This window comes from Sorghum bicolor, chromosome 9 (genome assembly GCF_000003195.3).
Source record: "Sorghum bicolor cultivar BTx623 chromosome 9, Sorghum_bicolor_NCBIv3, whole genome shotgun sequence".
Lineage (NCBI taxonomy): Eukaryota > Viridiplantae > Streptophyta > Magnoliopsida > Poales > Poaceae > Sorghum > Sorghum bicolor.
The window spans coordinates 15,200,278-15,215,895 of NC_012878.2; positions in this window are offsets into that span (position 1 = coordinate 15,200,278).

Consider the following 15,618-nt stretch of genomic DNA (forward strand, 5'->3'; position numbering starts at 1 on the left):
TAATTTAATTCAAAAGTTGGGCGAAAACTACTCATCTTTTATTTATAAATAATGTCATATAATTTAATTAAGTTAAACTTTATTGTTCAAAAGAAAAAGCATATGTGAAAGGAACTAATTGAGTTTATCATATATGTAACTTTGTTTAGACTAAGCAAGTTAGAATTTATAAATATATTGTTATAAGCAACTAATCATATTAATATTCTGTTTATAAATTATCGATGTATAAAATCTATTTAGCTTTTTATCATGAATCCGATTGCATAAACGTTAATTTATTTAGCATTTAAATTAATTAATAAAATTATAAACACGTGACATGATAAACACTATTATTAATGTATAGATTACGTCGTTATGGATCTAACGCAACTTGAATGGATTAAAACGTACTTAAAAAAAATGGTGTAGAATTATTTTACTCATTAAAGAAGTTGAGGGGCTTAACCGCTGTGTGAAGTTGGACTATACCTGGCTTGCTTGATCTTGTGCCTATCCGTACGGGTATGTACTGCAGGCATAGCATCTGCTTTTGGCCTTCGTTTAGCAAGGAAGCCAGGAAGTGCTATTGGGGACATGCTCAACACGGAGGTGGGCGGAACTCGTCAGGGTCATGGCACGCGGAGCGGTATAGACAAGCGGATCAGGCTGACGCAACTCGCCTGCGATAGCAAAGAGATGAACTAATTCTAAGAGAACAAGGATATATAGATGAACATGAGCACTGGTATATAAGAGTTGAGAAAACAGATCGGTAGATAGACTCACCAATGACGTCACAAGAAAGGAGGAAAATTTTTATTTAATACTTTAGGGAATTTCTAAACTAGAGACTCCCCGTATGATAGTTCTAACATGTTTTGCCCAAAGGATTGGTACACATATATAGGGAGAGAAACTCCCCACCTCCACATCAACTAGCGATGTGGTACTAATTAATTTGCAACCTTCATCTTTACTAATAGGCCTAATTAATTATTAAAGCCCATTAGTAAATAAATACATGGTCTTTAGAATTTATTATGGGCTTTAACGTTGGAAAAATAGGAAGAGGTTTATTATTTTCGGAATTAATTATTTTCATGGATAAAATAATTCTAGAAAAGTCTGAAATTAGTAGTTAAGCTAGAAAAAAATACTCTGAAAGCTCCGAAAATTGGGGAAAACTTCTCAGAGATATTATAGAACATGGAGAACCAAATAAAGCTTTTGGAGCTCATGAAAAGATTGTTTGGAGCATCTAAATATTAGATCATGCTCACAGAAAAGTGAGAACAGAAGCTGGAAAAATTCCCGAAAAGTTTGTAGAGAGTGTTTGATGGACGTGGAACTAAAAGAAGTGCTTTGAGTGACAAAGAAAATATTTTAGGAAGGTTCTAATAAAAATTTGAGCTTAGAAACAAGGAATTTGGTTGTAGATAAAAGATAAATGCGTGCCGAATAAGGAAGATCGATCTACTAAACGTATTTTAAATATTTTTCTTACTATCAACATATAAAGGAGCAACAAGCATCACATCAAAACATATGCACCAGCATGTATGCATAATAATATTGCTAAGCCTTAAAATTTAATGAAAAATATTATTTTTCCTATATTTTCATGAGCACAAAAATACAAAATTAAATAATTTTATCTATATTTCAAAAGGAGTAAATTTTAGGGTGTTACAAAAGAACAATAAGAACAAAAAACTTACTAGAACTTAGAAGTTGAAATACTAAAGAATCCTAGGAGCAAGCCTCGGGTTAGGAGACTTGATCCCGCAGGTACAACCTCGAAGTAGACACCGACAGGTCGGGCTTCCTTCGATCTACACCTCCACTCTATCTCTCTCAATCTAGAAGAACTAATTCTAATCTCACATTGGATGCTAAGCCCTATGAGGTTGGAAGCCTAGAGGGACCTCTCTCTGAATCCTCTCTGGAAAATATGCTAATGAATAATGGGATTGCCTCCTCCAGGGGCCAGGGGCCTGCTTATATAGCCCCTCCAAATGAACGTGGGCCGTCGGATCAAACTGACCTTAATCGCATGGTTTTCCTTAATCCTCTAGGTCGGTGGAGCATAATCCGCGAGGTAGAGCCTGATTGGCTGAGACACCTGGGCGGGCGCCCAAGGGGGGAGGGCGGGCGCCTTGTCCCCGAGCCCGCTCGACCTCCCGTTCGTTCCCGTGTCTTCTGGAGTCTTCTAGATGATAGAAAATTGTGCGGCACGTTAATATCTCTATGTAAACCCGACGTGTGGGCCTTTCCTACATATTTCCTGATAACCCCCTATTGAAATAGACAAACACCAAAACTCATGGAATTCTGTCAGATAAAACCCTAAGTCTGGGTGTTGGTTGCATTTGGATCCTTTTCTTTATTTATTTGATGATTATATTTGGTACTTAAGGACCGCCAACAAACTCCCCCAAGCTTACCTCTTGCTCGTCCCTGAGCAAGGATAGACTCAGTGATGGATCAGGAGCTGCTGCAATGCCTTTGTATGTTGACGGTTCACATGCTTTTAAACAAGTTCTCATCTCTGAGTTAAAGTAAACTGTTAAGATTTAAAACTTACTCATTTTATCTTTCACCATGGGGTTTGCAACCATCACTTATGTCTTGACCAGTTAAAAGATAGAACGGTCAAGTCAGGCGCGATGTCTCTTGTTCTTTGAGTAACTATAGCTCTGGAGTTTTTGCAGATTTTCAAATAAAACTCAGAGATTCCTTGTATGACTCTCTCAAATCTCTTTTTTGTGGTATTTCTAGATCCTTTCCAATGCAGTAATGGTATATGTCTTCTCTCAAAGTATGTGGTATTTTTGGTTTGAGGCATAGTGATATTGCCTTCTTTCTCACCCTACTCTAATAAGGTTTTGATATCTGGAGCTCATAGGTGGGAGATAAAGCATACATACTTACAAGACATTTATTGCATAGTCAAACCATGGATCTAGAAGAACAAGTCAATAAGTCAAATCAAGATGTGCATGTGTGGTGAGTGAATGGTGTATGGTGATGATGGTGATAACAATGGTGAAAGTCTAATTCTACTTTTGCTCTTTTAAAGGGATATATAACTTTCTTGCACTTTGAAGCTTTTTAGGAGAATGAGATGCTCTACATTTTCTTTTTCTTTTCTCTCAAGTGGGTATCTTATACCCCTAATTCTATTGTCGGACACTTGTCTATTTTTACCTCTCATCTCACTTTTTATTTTCTTTCAAGGTTCCAGGCACTTGCCCCTTTTTATTTCCTTATATTTTTTTTCTTTTTTTTAGAGCACTCACCCTCCTAGAATAATGTAGCAAGTGGTAGTAACCAAAATATCTCGAGCATTTATTTCACAGGGATAGGAAAAAGTTTTTGGCTATTCTCACCCGGATAGGAGTAGAATAGTTTTAGGTGAATCTGGAGATGGAATTGTGTGGATGTATGTGGATGCGTACTTCTGGAGTAGAAGTAGCATGTATGAGTGAACGTGCAAGTGAATCTTGATTTTAACTGCATGACAAGCTTCTAAGGGTCTACACAGCTTAACCACACTCAATGCTCATAAGCAGTAAAAAGTAAATGTTTGGTTCTTAGTCTAATAAGCATGTATGTATGGCTGTGGTAGGAATTTAAACTCTTATCATACAGGAACTCATCATGCAATATTTTAAAGATTTTCAAAGATAATATTCTCCAGAATTCTAGCAACTCTAGGAACAGATAAACAACAGCTCAACCTTTCCATATCATATCTGTTAACGACTTAGACTTTAGATCAAGTACTCTTCCCCCAAGTTTAGGTTTAGAGCAGGTTTAAATTATAACAGTTATGCCTAAACTTGAGAGAGAGCTCAAACTTGAATACTAGGTACATGGCAGAGCAACTATTTATTATATCCATGTAAGGGTTTATCATTTAAGTTCAGTTTGGCCTAGACACTTTATTTATTTATTTATCAAACTAAGCAAAGATATATATAAGCACAAAATTTTTATTTGGGTTTTCATGATTATGCATCTTTTTATTATTTGAGTAAAGTATAAACACGAGTAGAAACACTTAGCTGGATAAATGGGGGTGCTCTCCCCAAGCTGAATTTTGACGTAATTTCTTCTGATGTAGCTAGCAGGTGACGGAGGTGTATTTGAATGTCGGCAGCACCCTGACAGCGATTACTATGTCCTCCGCCGGCTAGTCTTCTTTGATCCTTGAATTCTGTGGAGCTCAAATAGACAACAAAGCTTTGTGGAACTGGTTAAGTGTTAGCATAAAATCTCTTAGCCTTTATCATATTGAGATTCCTCCTAATAAATTTTATTTATTTAGCAGGATCATGCACTTATTATTTTTATATTTTTATTGTAAGATGAAAACATATTTATTTTATGCCACCACAGTCAATATACCTATAGGTTTTAAACCACAAGTCTACTCACATGGGGCTTTAGATTTTATGATGCAGTGCAACAAACAAATATTTTTGTTTTCTTTTCTAATGCTAATGTGGAAAAGTAAATATGCTAATGCAAGTGATGGAATAAAAAGGAAAAGAAATACAGAAAAGATAAATATGGATAAATACCGATTTTACCTTCCGGCAATGATCCAATGTTTTAAGTCTTCTGGACAAGACATCTCACCGTGTTCATCCTTTAGGTGCATCATTTGATTAGGTGTGGGCCTTGACATCTGCACCTCTTGAAACGATGTCACTCATGTTCTTTGTTTGTCCAGCAGTTCGAGGTGCGGCATTGGCAGCATCCTGCTCAGTGTGTTTGTGCTCGTAGATCCAAGTCCTTCACTTGGTGGAATTTGGGAGTTGTAAAACTCCTTCAGGTTTTGCTCGAAGTGTACCTGCTCATAGAGACAAGGCAGAGATCAAGTGCATGGGCCCTGTTGGTGAAAAACACCAACAGAACAAAAAGTGTATTTGTTCTTCTCTAACCTTAAGCATAATGAGCAAGATAAAGTTGATGGATAATAAGATCATGAGTGTAGCATTTAAAACATTTGTCAGATCAGATCGCTCAACCTAATGGAAAGATAATCTATCTATATTTATGTTTGTTTTATATCTTCCAAAGATTGAATGCAACATTTTAGTTTATATGATTAGGAGTGTGGGATCACGAAGGTGGTACTAAGAACAAAGATTAAAGGACTAAACATGTTGAATTAATTGGGTTGGTTAATTTATGTTTGTCTCTTTATTCATGTGAACGTCAGAACTAAGGAGAAACTTATAAAAGTGATAGTCAAGTACCTTAAGATGTTACCTTACTTGAAGAGTGATGGTACAGTATCACCTTGTGGAAGCTTTTCTTTCTTAGCGGTTGTGCACCGTGTTTGTGGCACTCTTTGTCTTGTTCCATGGATCATCTCTCTATGATGAATGAGCTGTCTTCCTTGTGCAAATCGTTAAACTTCATGTGTCTCCTTTGTCTCCAATGTGAGTTGGTATCTCAGGACTTCCCAGGTTGATATTGAAAGTTTTCCTGCAGGGGTTAGTCCGACAAAATATACCAATGTCTACTCAAGCAGTTTTTAGTTTAGTAACCAAACTAGACTCCATGTCTAATCAGATTAAGAAAGGCTATTTAACCTAAGCACCACGCTTAATTTAAATGCCAATGGAAGTATGTCAAGTACTTCCAAACCAACACTTGCTTGTGAATAGACAAAGGTAGCATGATAGCATTTATAGAGATCTACTCAGGTGGAGATGAAAAATAAGTTTAGTGTTTAGAAAAATTAGCATGCCTCAAAAGTAGGGACAACCAACATAGCAACATGGCAAAGGATGTTCTTATGTAAGGTATTTCCCCAAGCTTGAATTCTGCGAAATTCAAGATTGGATGAATTTAATTTAATGTTGCATGATGATTGGTTGGGCATACCTTGCGCTTGTCATTCATCGGATCTTCTTGCTCCAATCCTAGAAAGGTTAGTGACACGAAGGAATATTTCTACAATTATCTTTATATGCTCAATACACAAGGCAATGTTGCAAATAATTAAAAGTTCATGTTACGATCTGATAAGTGTTTGTTTTAGGACACTAAGCTTGTCCTTGGGAAACCATCAAATTATGTTGGTGAAGTGGTTTCCCCTCCAACACCAACCTAAGTGTGCCTATATGAAGATCAACTCAATGATATCTGCAATATTTATTATAGACATATGCATCGATAACCACCCTTTAAAGTTTTTATAAATAGAAAGGAAGAGGGGGTTAGAGATCTCAAATGTGGTAAGGTTGGAGAGACCAATTGATTGGGGAGATGTTTTATATGAGCAAGGACTTGGTGAGGTATTTATGAAATAACTTCCATGCTCGCTGTTGTTTCTCTCATTCTCAAACTCCAAGGATGATTCTTCATGAATGCTTAAAATTCCTCTAGGATTGTCTCTCAAGTTTGTTTTATCCATCCATTCAATGGTTATAGCACATGGATTTTTAATGCCCTCTAGCCATTGATGTTGCTCTTCTCGATCCTCCTTGTGGTCTTGGTGACTCTTATGCATGGGATGTCTAGAGAGATTCATAGGATCATCGGGAGGTTTAAGAGAAAGAGCATAGTAGAAATTATTAGGCTCAAGGATGGGTTTAAAGATAGGTTCGAATGAGTCATCAAAAGTCGGCGTAGAAGGGGAGAAGATGAGATTGTCTTCTAAATGGCTTCGCTCTCCTTCTATTGCATCACTTAAGATGCCATCCTTGAGTCTTTCTAGATGTCTATCAAAGGGATTGGATTTGAGATGCTTTCTAAGAGATCCCTTCTTAGGAAGGTTCAGACTATATGCACTCAAAGGTCTCTTATGAAGCAAGAAGTTTAAGCTCATCCCAAAATGAATTTCCAAAGGTAGAATTTCTTCTTCCCTTAGAGGATTTTGGAGCACTACTAGTTTGAGTTGGATAGCCGAATCGTGGAATTGAAATGTTTGGAAATCGGCTATTGAAACTTCCTTTCCTCATCTGGGAGATGATTCCTTCTCTATCTCTAGGAATTTTTTATGAAGACTAGTGCAAGAAGGATGTACACGAATGAAGACATATCTTGCTTTACTAACAGATAAAGAAAGAAAAACTCTACCGAAGGTTATATGATTAAGACCAATGTGAAAACATCGAGAAAAAACATGGTCTTGTAGGGCTAGGTCTAAACCAGAATTAATAGAAAAAATAAAAGATTCCCTAGGTGTAGCTAAAAGTTCATTATCTTCTTGATTAAAAGATAGGACCTCGACTATAGAAAAGGGTTGGTTTTGACCTATTGTAATCAACTTTGGACACATATCATAATTAGGGGCAAAGAAAGGACTTGTTGACTCCCATGGTCTATGGCTGGTCTCCGAAGGTGCAAAAAATTCAATAATAGGTGTGGAATTTGAGTTATCCATAAAGATGGAAAAAAATAAAAAGATAAAAGAATAAAAGTATAATACAAGATAATAGCAAGACTCAAAGTTATCTTAGCAAACCGTCTTTCTCCCCGGCAACGGCGCCAAAAATGCTTGTTGATATTTGTTAACGCCATCAGGAAATGATCTGCAAGCGCACGGATATCGGTGAGCATTTCACCCGGGAGGTTATCCAGAGTAGCATATTTATATTTTTACCAATGGGAGAAAGCGTGCATCTGACTAACCAAATCTATTGCTACTACCCTTTAGGCTACAAACAATGTGATTCGATGTGAGCGATGTATAGAGAAGACTACAACCGCACTCTCATTCTAACCTTGGTAAAGATGATCTACTGTTCTATTGGGGAGGCTTACGGAATCTAGACACCACAAAGGATGTTCGACCCGCACCTATAAACCCTACCAATCCTGCTAACGGGATTGTGGGCTACAAAGGTAGCTACGAAAATGTCACGTTCCTCGCTACTACCACGGTCCGGCTAGACAGGGGATATCTATGAGTACCCTAGCCCAAACACCATGTTTACGCTAGCAATGATTACTCTAAACTCTACCGGAAGAGATTAAAGTAAACTCATAAACCAAAGAACAATAAGAACAAAGAACTTACTAGAATTTAGAAGTTGAAATACTGAAGAATCCTAGGAGCAAGCCTCGGGTTAGGAGACTTGATCCCGCAGGTATAACCTCGGAGTAGACACCGACAGGCCGGGCTTCCTCCGATCTACACCTCCACCTATCTCTCTCAATCTAGAAGAACTAATTCTAATCTCACATTGGATGCTAAGCCCTATGAGGTTCGAACCCTAGAGGGACCTCTCTCTCTGAATCCTCTCTGGAAAAAATGCTAATGAGTAATGGGATTGCCTCCTCCAGGGGCCAGGGGGCCTGCTTATATAGCCCCTCCAAATGAACGTGGGTCGTCGGATCAAACCGACCTTAATCGCACGGTTTTCCTTAATCCTTTACGTCGGTGGAGCATAATCCGTGAGGCAGAGCCTGATTGTATGAGACACCTGGGCGGGCGCTCAAGGGGGGACGGCGGGCGCCCTGTCCCCGGGCCCGCCCGGCCTCCCATTCGTTCCCGTGGCTTCTGGAGACTTCTAGATGATAGAAAATTGCGCGACACGTTAATATCTCTATGTAAACCTGACGTGTGGGCCTTTCCTTCATATTTCCTTATAACCCCCTGTAGAAATAGACAAACACCAAAACTCATGGAATTCTGTCAGATAAAACCCTAAGTCTGGGTGTTGGTTGCATTTGGATCCTTCTCTTTATTTATTTGATGATTATATTTGGTACTTAAGGACCGTCAACACTCTACTTCTACTTTAATGAAGGGTTCAAACCCTAGATTTTGCTCTAGAGGTAGCGTATGAAGATGGAGTTCAAGGGATGCCTCTAAGGGAGGTCTGCCTATGCTTATATTGCCCAGTGGGATAAACCATAGCTCTTGGTATCAAACTGATAATAGCATAGGGTGTAGATGCATCCTTGGAGGTGGTGGAGGAGTCCTAAAGAAGCATGGCGTGAGATGGCTCGGGACAGGGCGGTTGGCCTTGCATGTGGGGCTGGCCTGCCTAGTTCAATGCTAGGTGGGCTCCTCATTTGTTGAGCCAATAGATCTCTTCGTTAGCTTTCCAAAAAGTCATAGATCATTGAAAACAAAGTCTGAATGAGGGAGATATGCCCTATTTACTCTAGACTACTCTGGAAGCCCATTTGCAATCTTCCGGAAGGCGTAACTTTGTTGTCTAGACCCGGATTTGGGTTAATCAAAACTCTATTTCATATGTCTCAACGAGCGCTTCGCAATGGTGTACTCCAATTCATCACTTGAGATACTTCTATTTGGTGATTCTAGTCCTTTTCTACTTTAACCCCTATAAAACATAGATTCACTAAACTCGTGGAACTCGTTAGTTTCAAACCCTACAACTATGCTTTGTGGTTCATGTCATGTCATATCAAACAATAGTTGATGGATAAAAATGAGCATTAGTGCCCATCAACGAGTTCCCCCAAGCTTACCCTTTGCTAGTCCCTGAGCAAAGGTAATCTCAACAATCGATCAGGAGTTGCTTCAATACTTTCACGCGTCAAAACTACACATGTGTTCAAACAAGAATTAACCCTTGGATTGTTTTTAACTATTTTGACATTCAAACTTAGCTATATTACCTTCAACCATGGAGCTTGTAGCCTCCACTTGGGTCTTGGGCAATTGAAAGACAGAATAATCAAGTCAAGCTCTGCATCTCGAGTTCTTTGATCAACCTTCATTCTAGAGGTTTTATAATTTTCAAAATACAACTTAGAGATTCCTTTATATGACCCTTTCTAGTCTCTAATATGTGGTATTTGTGGATCCTTACCAAGGCGATGATGGTATTTTGCCTTCTCTCTAGGATATGTGGTATTTTTAGAATAAGGCAGAGTAGCATCATGCCTGCTCTCTATCACCCTACAACTAATAGGCTTATATAGAGCTGAGGGTAATTCAAGGATGTAGCATACTCACCTTGCTTGTGTTGCTTAGTGAAAACCAGGATCCTTAGAGGGGAGACCATACCCTTAGATCAAGATGTGCATGTGTGTGGAAATATTTGGTGGCTAACCTAATTCTAGTTTGCTCCTAGAGAGACTGCCTCCAACTAAAGAATTAATGAAGATCTTTGTTATGGTGGTCTTGGGATATCTTCTTCCTCCTTTCTTTGGTGACAATGATGAACTTCTAGGCATAAAGATCATAGACTTCTCTTTTTTTCTCTTTTTTTACAAAGGATCTCTTGCCTCTTACTTAGGATACAATGAACTTGGATAAGAGATAAATTACAATCTTAGAGTATTTATTTAGAAACCTAACAATCCTTTCAGATCTTCTCCCAGTGTGGAAGATAGATTTTGCGGTGAAAAGGCATGTTTTTGCATACTCCTAGGGTAGGAGCAACAGGATATATGTGGGTGTAAGTGATCTTGATCTTGGGAGCATGACCATCCTCTCGACAAGGGTCTCACATGGGTTAACTAAACTCAATACAAAGTAAGCAACTTATGAGCTGATTTTTCTAGTCTACCAAGCATGTATATATGGCTATGGTAGGAATTAAAGCTCTTGTTGTACAGGAACTCATTATGTAGAATTTTAAGTTTTTCAAAATATAAATCTCTAGAACTCTAGTGCCACTAGGAACAAGATAAACAATAGCTTGGACCTTTTTATATCATATCTGTCAATCACCTAGACTTAGATCAAACATTCGCAACCCACAAGTTTTAGGTTCAGAGTAAATCCTAGGTCAAAACAATCATTTTTGAAACTTGGGAGAGTTCGAGATTGAAAACTAGATACTTGAAAGAAATTACGGTAGAGAAACTATTCATCATTTCCATGCATAGAGATTATCTCTAGTGATCATTTTATTTAAACAGAAAAGCAAACTTTATACTAGCACACACTATTATGAAATAACATAATATAGAATAAATACTTGATATGTGATGACCATGTTGAGGCCTACGTCAATGACATTATCGTGAAAACCAGGGATGCCAGCACCCTGATCGACAACCTTGATCGAACTTTCAAAGCTCCCAATAGATATGGAAGCTCAATCCCAAAAAATGCATCTTTGGGGTCCCCTCCGGTATACTGCTCGGCAACGTCGTCAGTCGCGATGGCATAAGCCCGAATCCCTCTAAAGTCAAAGCAGCCCTTGATATGCGACCACCATGTAACATGAAGGATGTGCAGAAGCTCACCGGATGCATGGCTGCTCTCAGCCATTTCATATCTCGACTAGGAGAAAAAGGACTCCCCTTTTTCAAATTGCTGAAGGTGTCTGACAAGTTCATTTAGTTCGAGGAGGCTGATGCAGTGTTTGCACAACTCAAGGCTTTCCTAACTTCTCCTCCGGTCCTCACTGCACCTCAACCGAATGAGGTCCTACTACTATATATCGCGGCCACTGATCGCGTCATTTCAACAGTGCTCGTAGTCGAACGAGAAGAGCCAGGCCACGTTTACAAAGTCCAGCGACCAGTCTACTTCATAAGCGAAGTACTTAATGAGTCTAAGACCAAATATCCCCAGATTCAGAAGTTGATCTACGCCATTCTAATTACCTCTAGAAAACTGAAGCAATATTTCGACGACCACCATATCATTGTAACTACAAGTTTTCCGTTGGGGGATATCCTACACAACAAGGATGCGAATGGTCGGATAGTAAAATGAGCGATGGAATTATGTCCTTTCTCAATGGCTTTTCAGAGCCGTACCACCATAAAATCACAAGCCCTTGCAGACTTCATTATAGAATGGGCTAATCTCAATGCAACTCCAAGCAAGGATACCGCCGACCAGTGGCAAATGTTCTTTGATAGGTCGCTGAACATCAATGGAGCTGGAGCTAGGGTTTTCTTTGTATCACCCAACAAGGACAGACTTTGCTACATCCTTAGGATCCACTTCCCGCATCTAACAATGTGGCTAAGTATGAAGCATGCTTGCACGACATATGACTAGCCGTTGAGCTAGGAATCAAGTGCCTCTACGTCTATGGTGATTTGGCCTTAGTCATTAACCAGCTTAACAAAGACAGGGATACCACACATGAGAAGATGGACTTGTATTGCAAGGAGATCCGCAAGCTGGAAGCAAAGTTCTACGGCATCGAATAAATATATGTGGTCTAGGACAAAAACTAAGCAGCAGATGCACTGTCGAAGTTAGGGTCATCCTGAGCCCAAATTTCACATGGTGTTTTTGTCTAAGATCTTGTCATACCAAGCATTGAGGAAGGGCTCGCTGACGTAAGTGAAATCACTCCAAGCAAGGCGCCACTAGTCCTTACCACTCAAGATGCTCCACCAACCACAAATAACAATGATTGGCGTACACCCTTCATCAAATACCTCACCGACGACACTGGTCTCCTAGACAAAATAGAAAACAAGCATCTTTTACACCGATCTAAGCATTATCTACTAGTCGACGGCCGACTCATGCGCAAGAATGCGAGTGGAGAAATACTCATGAAGAGCGTCACCCAGGATGATGGTATAAAGCTGCTCGAGGACATACATGTCGGATCTTGTGGCAATAAAGCAGCTTCCAGGACGCTGGTCGGAAAGGCTTTCTCAGTAGGATTTTAGTGGTTGTCTATGGTAGCCGACGCAGAAAAGCTAGTACAGCACTGTGAGGGGTGCCGTTTTTCGCCAAAAGAATTCATGTACTTGCTCACGAAATCCAGACTATACCTGCCTTCATGGCCCTTCGCCTATTGGGGACTAGACATGATTGGCCCGTTTAAACCTGCCCCTGAAAACTTCAAGTGTGTTTTTGTCCTGATCGACAAGTTTTCTAAATGGATCGAGTACATGCCTCTTGTAAAAGCTACTTCAAAAAAGGTGGTTGAGTTCCTTAACCAAATCATACACTGTTACGACATCCCAAACAGTATAATCACAGATTTGGGGACTCAGTTCACCGACACTACCTTTTGGGACTTCTATGATGATAGAAGCATAGCCGTGAAGTATGTGTCGGTAGCACATCCCAGAGCCAATGGACAAGTCGAACGAGCAAACGGCATGATCCTCGACGCTTTGAAAAAGAGGTTGTACACGGAAAATGACAAGGTACCAAGAAGATGGATGAAAGAACTGCCAGCTATGGTCTAGGGTCTCAGAACATAGCTGAGCCGCAATACGGGCGTATCTCCGTGCTTCATGATGTATGGGCCGAGTAAAAAGTCCAAATGGCTAGAGGGGGGTGAATAGCCTATTTAAATTTTCTACAAACTTCAACTAGACAAGTTTATTAAAACAAAAGGCGAAGCTATTCTAGCACTAGCACAACTAAGCTATGCAAGCCACCTACACAAGTCTAGCAAGAAAGCTAAACACTAGTTACAACAAGAAAGCACAACTAGAAGCTTGCTACACTCCTAAACAAGAAAGCTAGGCTAAACAAGCTACACAACTAGCAAGGTATGCACATAAGTAAAGGAGAGGTGAGTGATTGTTATACCAACGTTGTAGAGTAGAAATATAGCCAATCAATCAATCACAATTACAAGAGAATCCTCGGCAAGAGATGACACAAGATTTTTTACCGAGGCTCACTTGCTTCCCGGCAAGCTAGTCCTCGTTGTGGCGATACACCCACTTGATGGATCACGAGCTAATTGGCAATCCAAAGCCAAACCCTCAGCAGGTGCCGCACATCCACTCACAAGATGGGGATCCTCCAAGCCACGAGCAATCCACTAGAGTAGCCAATTGCGATCTCCCGCGGGGAAGGCTCAAGAACCCCTCACAAATCACTTGGTGAGGCTCGAAACAATCTCCAATCACGAGCTCAACACCACCGCTGCTCCAAGCCATCTAGGGCATCGGGAAACACCCAAGAGTAACAAGAAATCTGCAGCAAACTCAAGAATCAAGTGCCACTAAATGCAACTCTCAAAGCAATGCACTTGAATCTCACTCAATCTCACTAGGATGAGCAATCAAGCAAGGAGATGAGTGGAAAGAGTGTTCTCTAGCTCAATGTATGTCTCAAGTAATCAAATGTGCAAGAGTAAGCCTCCCAAAGCCGGCCACCAACTATTTATAAGCCCCCTCAAAGAACTAGCCGTTGGCCACTTTCAATGGGCTGAAAACGGGGGCACCGGACGCTACCAAGTGAGCACCGGACGCTCGACCCCCTGCGTTCGGTGCACTGGGGTTGGCCACATGTCCTTGTTGAAATTCGCGTGTCAGTTTCTAACGGTCACCTGTGGATCACCAGACGCTCTGCAGGTCCACACCGGACTCATGCGCAGAGAGTTCCGCAAACCGCAGGGTCACCGGACGCTAAGCACCGGTATCGCCCGGTGCTCACCGGACTAAAGCACAGAGAAGGTTGCAAAACCTCCTCACACCGGACGCTAACCACCGGACGCTCTCAGAGTGCGTCCGGTGCTCAACCCTAGCAGGGTCAAGCACACCGGACTCTGAGGCCAGCGTCCGGTGCCTCCGCACTCAGTGTCCAGTGAGTGTTTCTCACTAAGAAAACACTCCCGCGACTTCTCTAAATTTCCCATCGGCGCAATCGAAAATATGCACTTAATTTTCTCAAAAGCACCAAATCCTAGGAAAAACACCTCCTTTGCAAATGTGCTAACACCAACAAGTGTCCACCACCAAAGTGCAAGTGTGTTAGCTTTTCACAAACATTTTCACCAAAGGAGTTAAGTTAGCACTTTACTAGATCCTAATGCATATGCTCAAGATATGGACCTAGTAGCACTTGATTCGAGAGATGACCGTGATTTCCCCTATTGATAGTCGGCTATCTATCCTAAACCCGGTCAATGACTTCTCTACTCATCTTAGACCGGCAAAAGTAAAACCCTATGTTTATACCTTTGCCTTGATAACTTTTGCTCCTCATCTATCATCATGATCTTCACTTCATGCTTCATCCCTTTGTGATCATGTGGCCACCTTTTCAAGCCACCATGCACCTTCATCACATGTGTTGCTATGCCTAACTCAAATCACTTAAACACAGGGCATTAGCAACTTGGTGTCATTAATTACCAAAACCAACCTTGGGCTTTCACCGAGGCCGTTCTCCCCGCCGATATCAATTTAGGATCCCCTAGGATCGAGAATTTTGACTAGAGCACCACTGATGAATCAAGGGAACTTGAAATTAACTGCATAGAGGAACATCGTCTGGACTCTTGCGTCTGAACGGCCAAGTACCTTAACATTCTAAGATGCTACTACAACCAGAATGTCAAAGAGAGTTTCTTTGTGGTCGGCGACTTGGTCTTGAAATGGAAGAGAAGCCAGGAAGGGATGCATAAGCTGTCTACTCCCTAGGAGGGACCTTTCATGGTCACAGAGGTTATGCGCCCCACTTCTTACAGATTAGCATACCCGGATGGCAGAAAGCTACCCAACTCATGGCATATCGACAATCTCTGGTGTTTTTACCCCTGAGGACAAGGATTTGTACCTTACGTTTCTGGTTTTTATTTCATTGGTTAATAACAATGAACTTCGATTTTAATTCTCTTAGTATTTTTAGGTAGGACACTTCCCCAATGTGGTCTGTCCAACTTCATGCATCACACGATTTTTGGATTGTTACAACAACTAAAGTGGAGTGGTCGGTCACTCTCACTTAGTTAGGCTTTACAA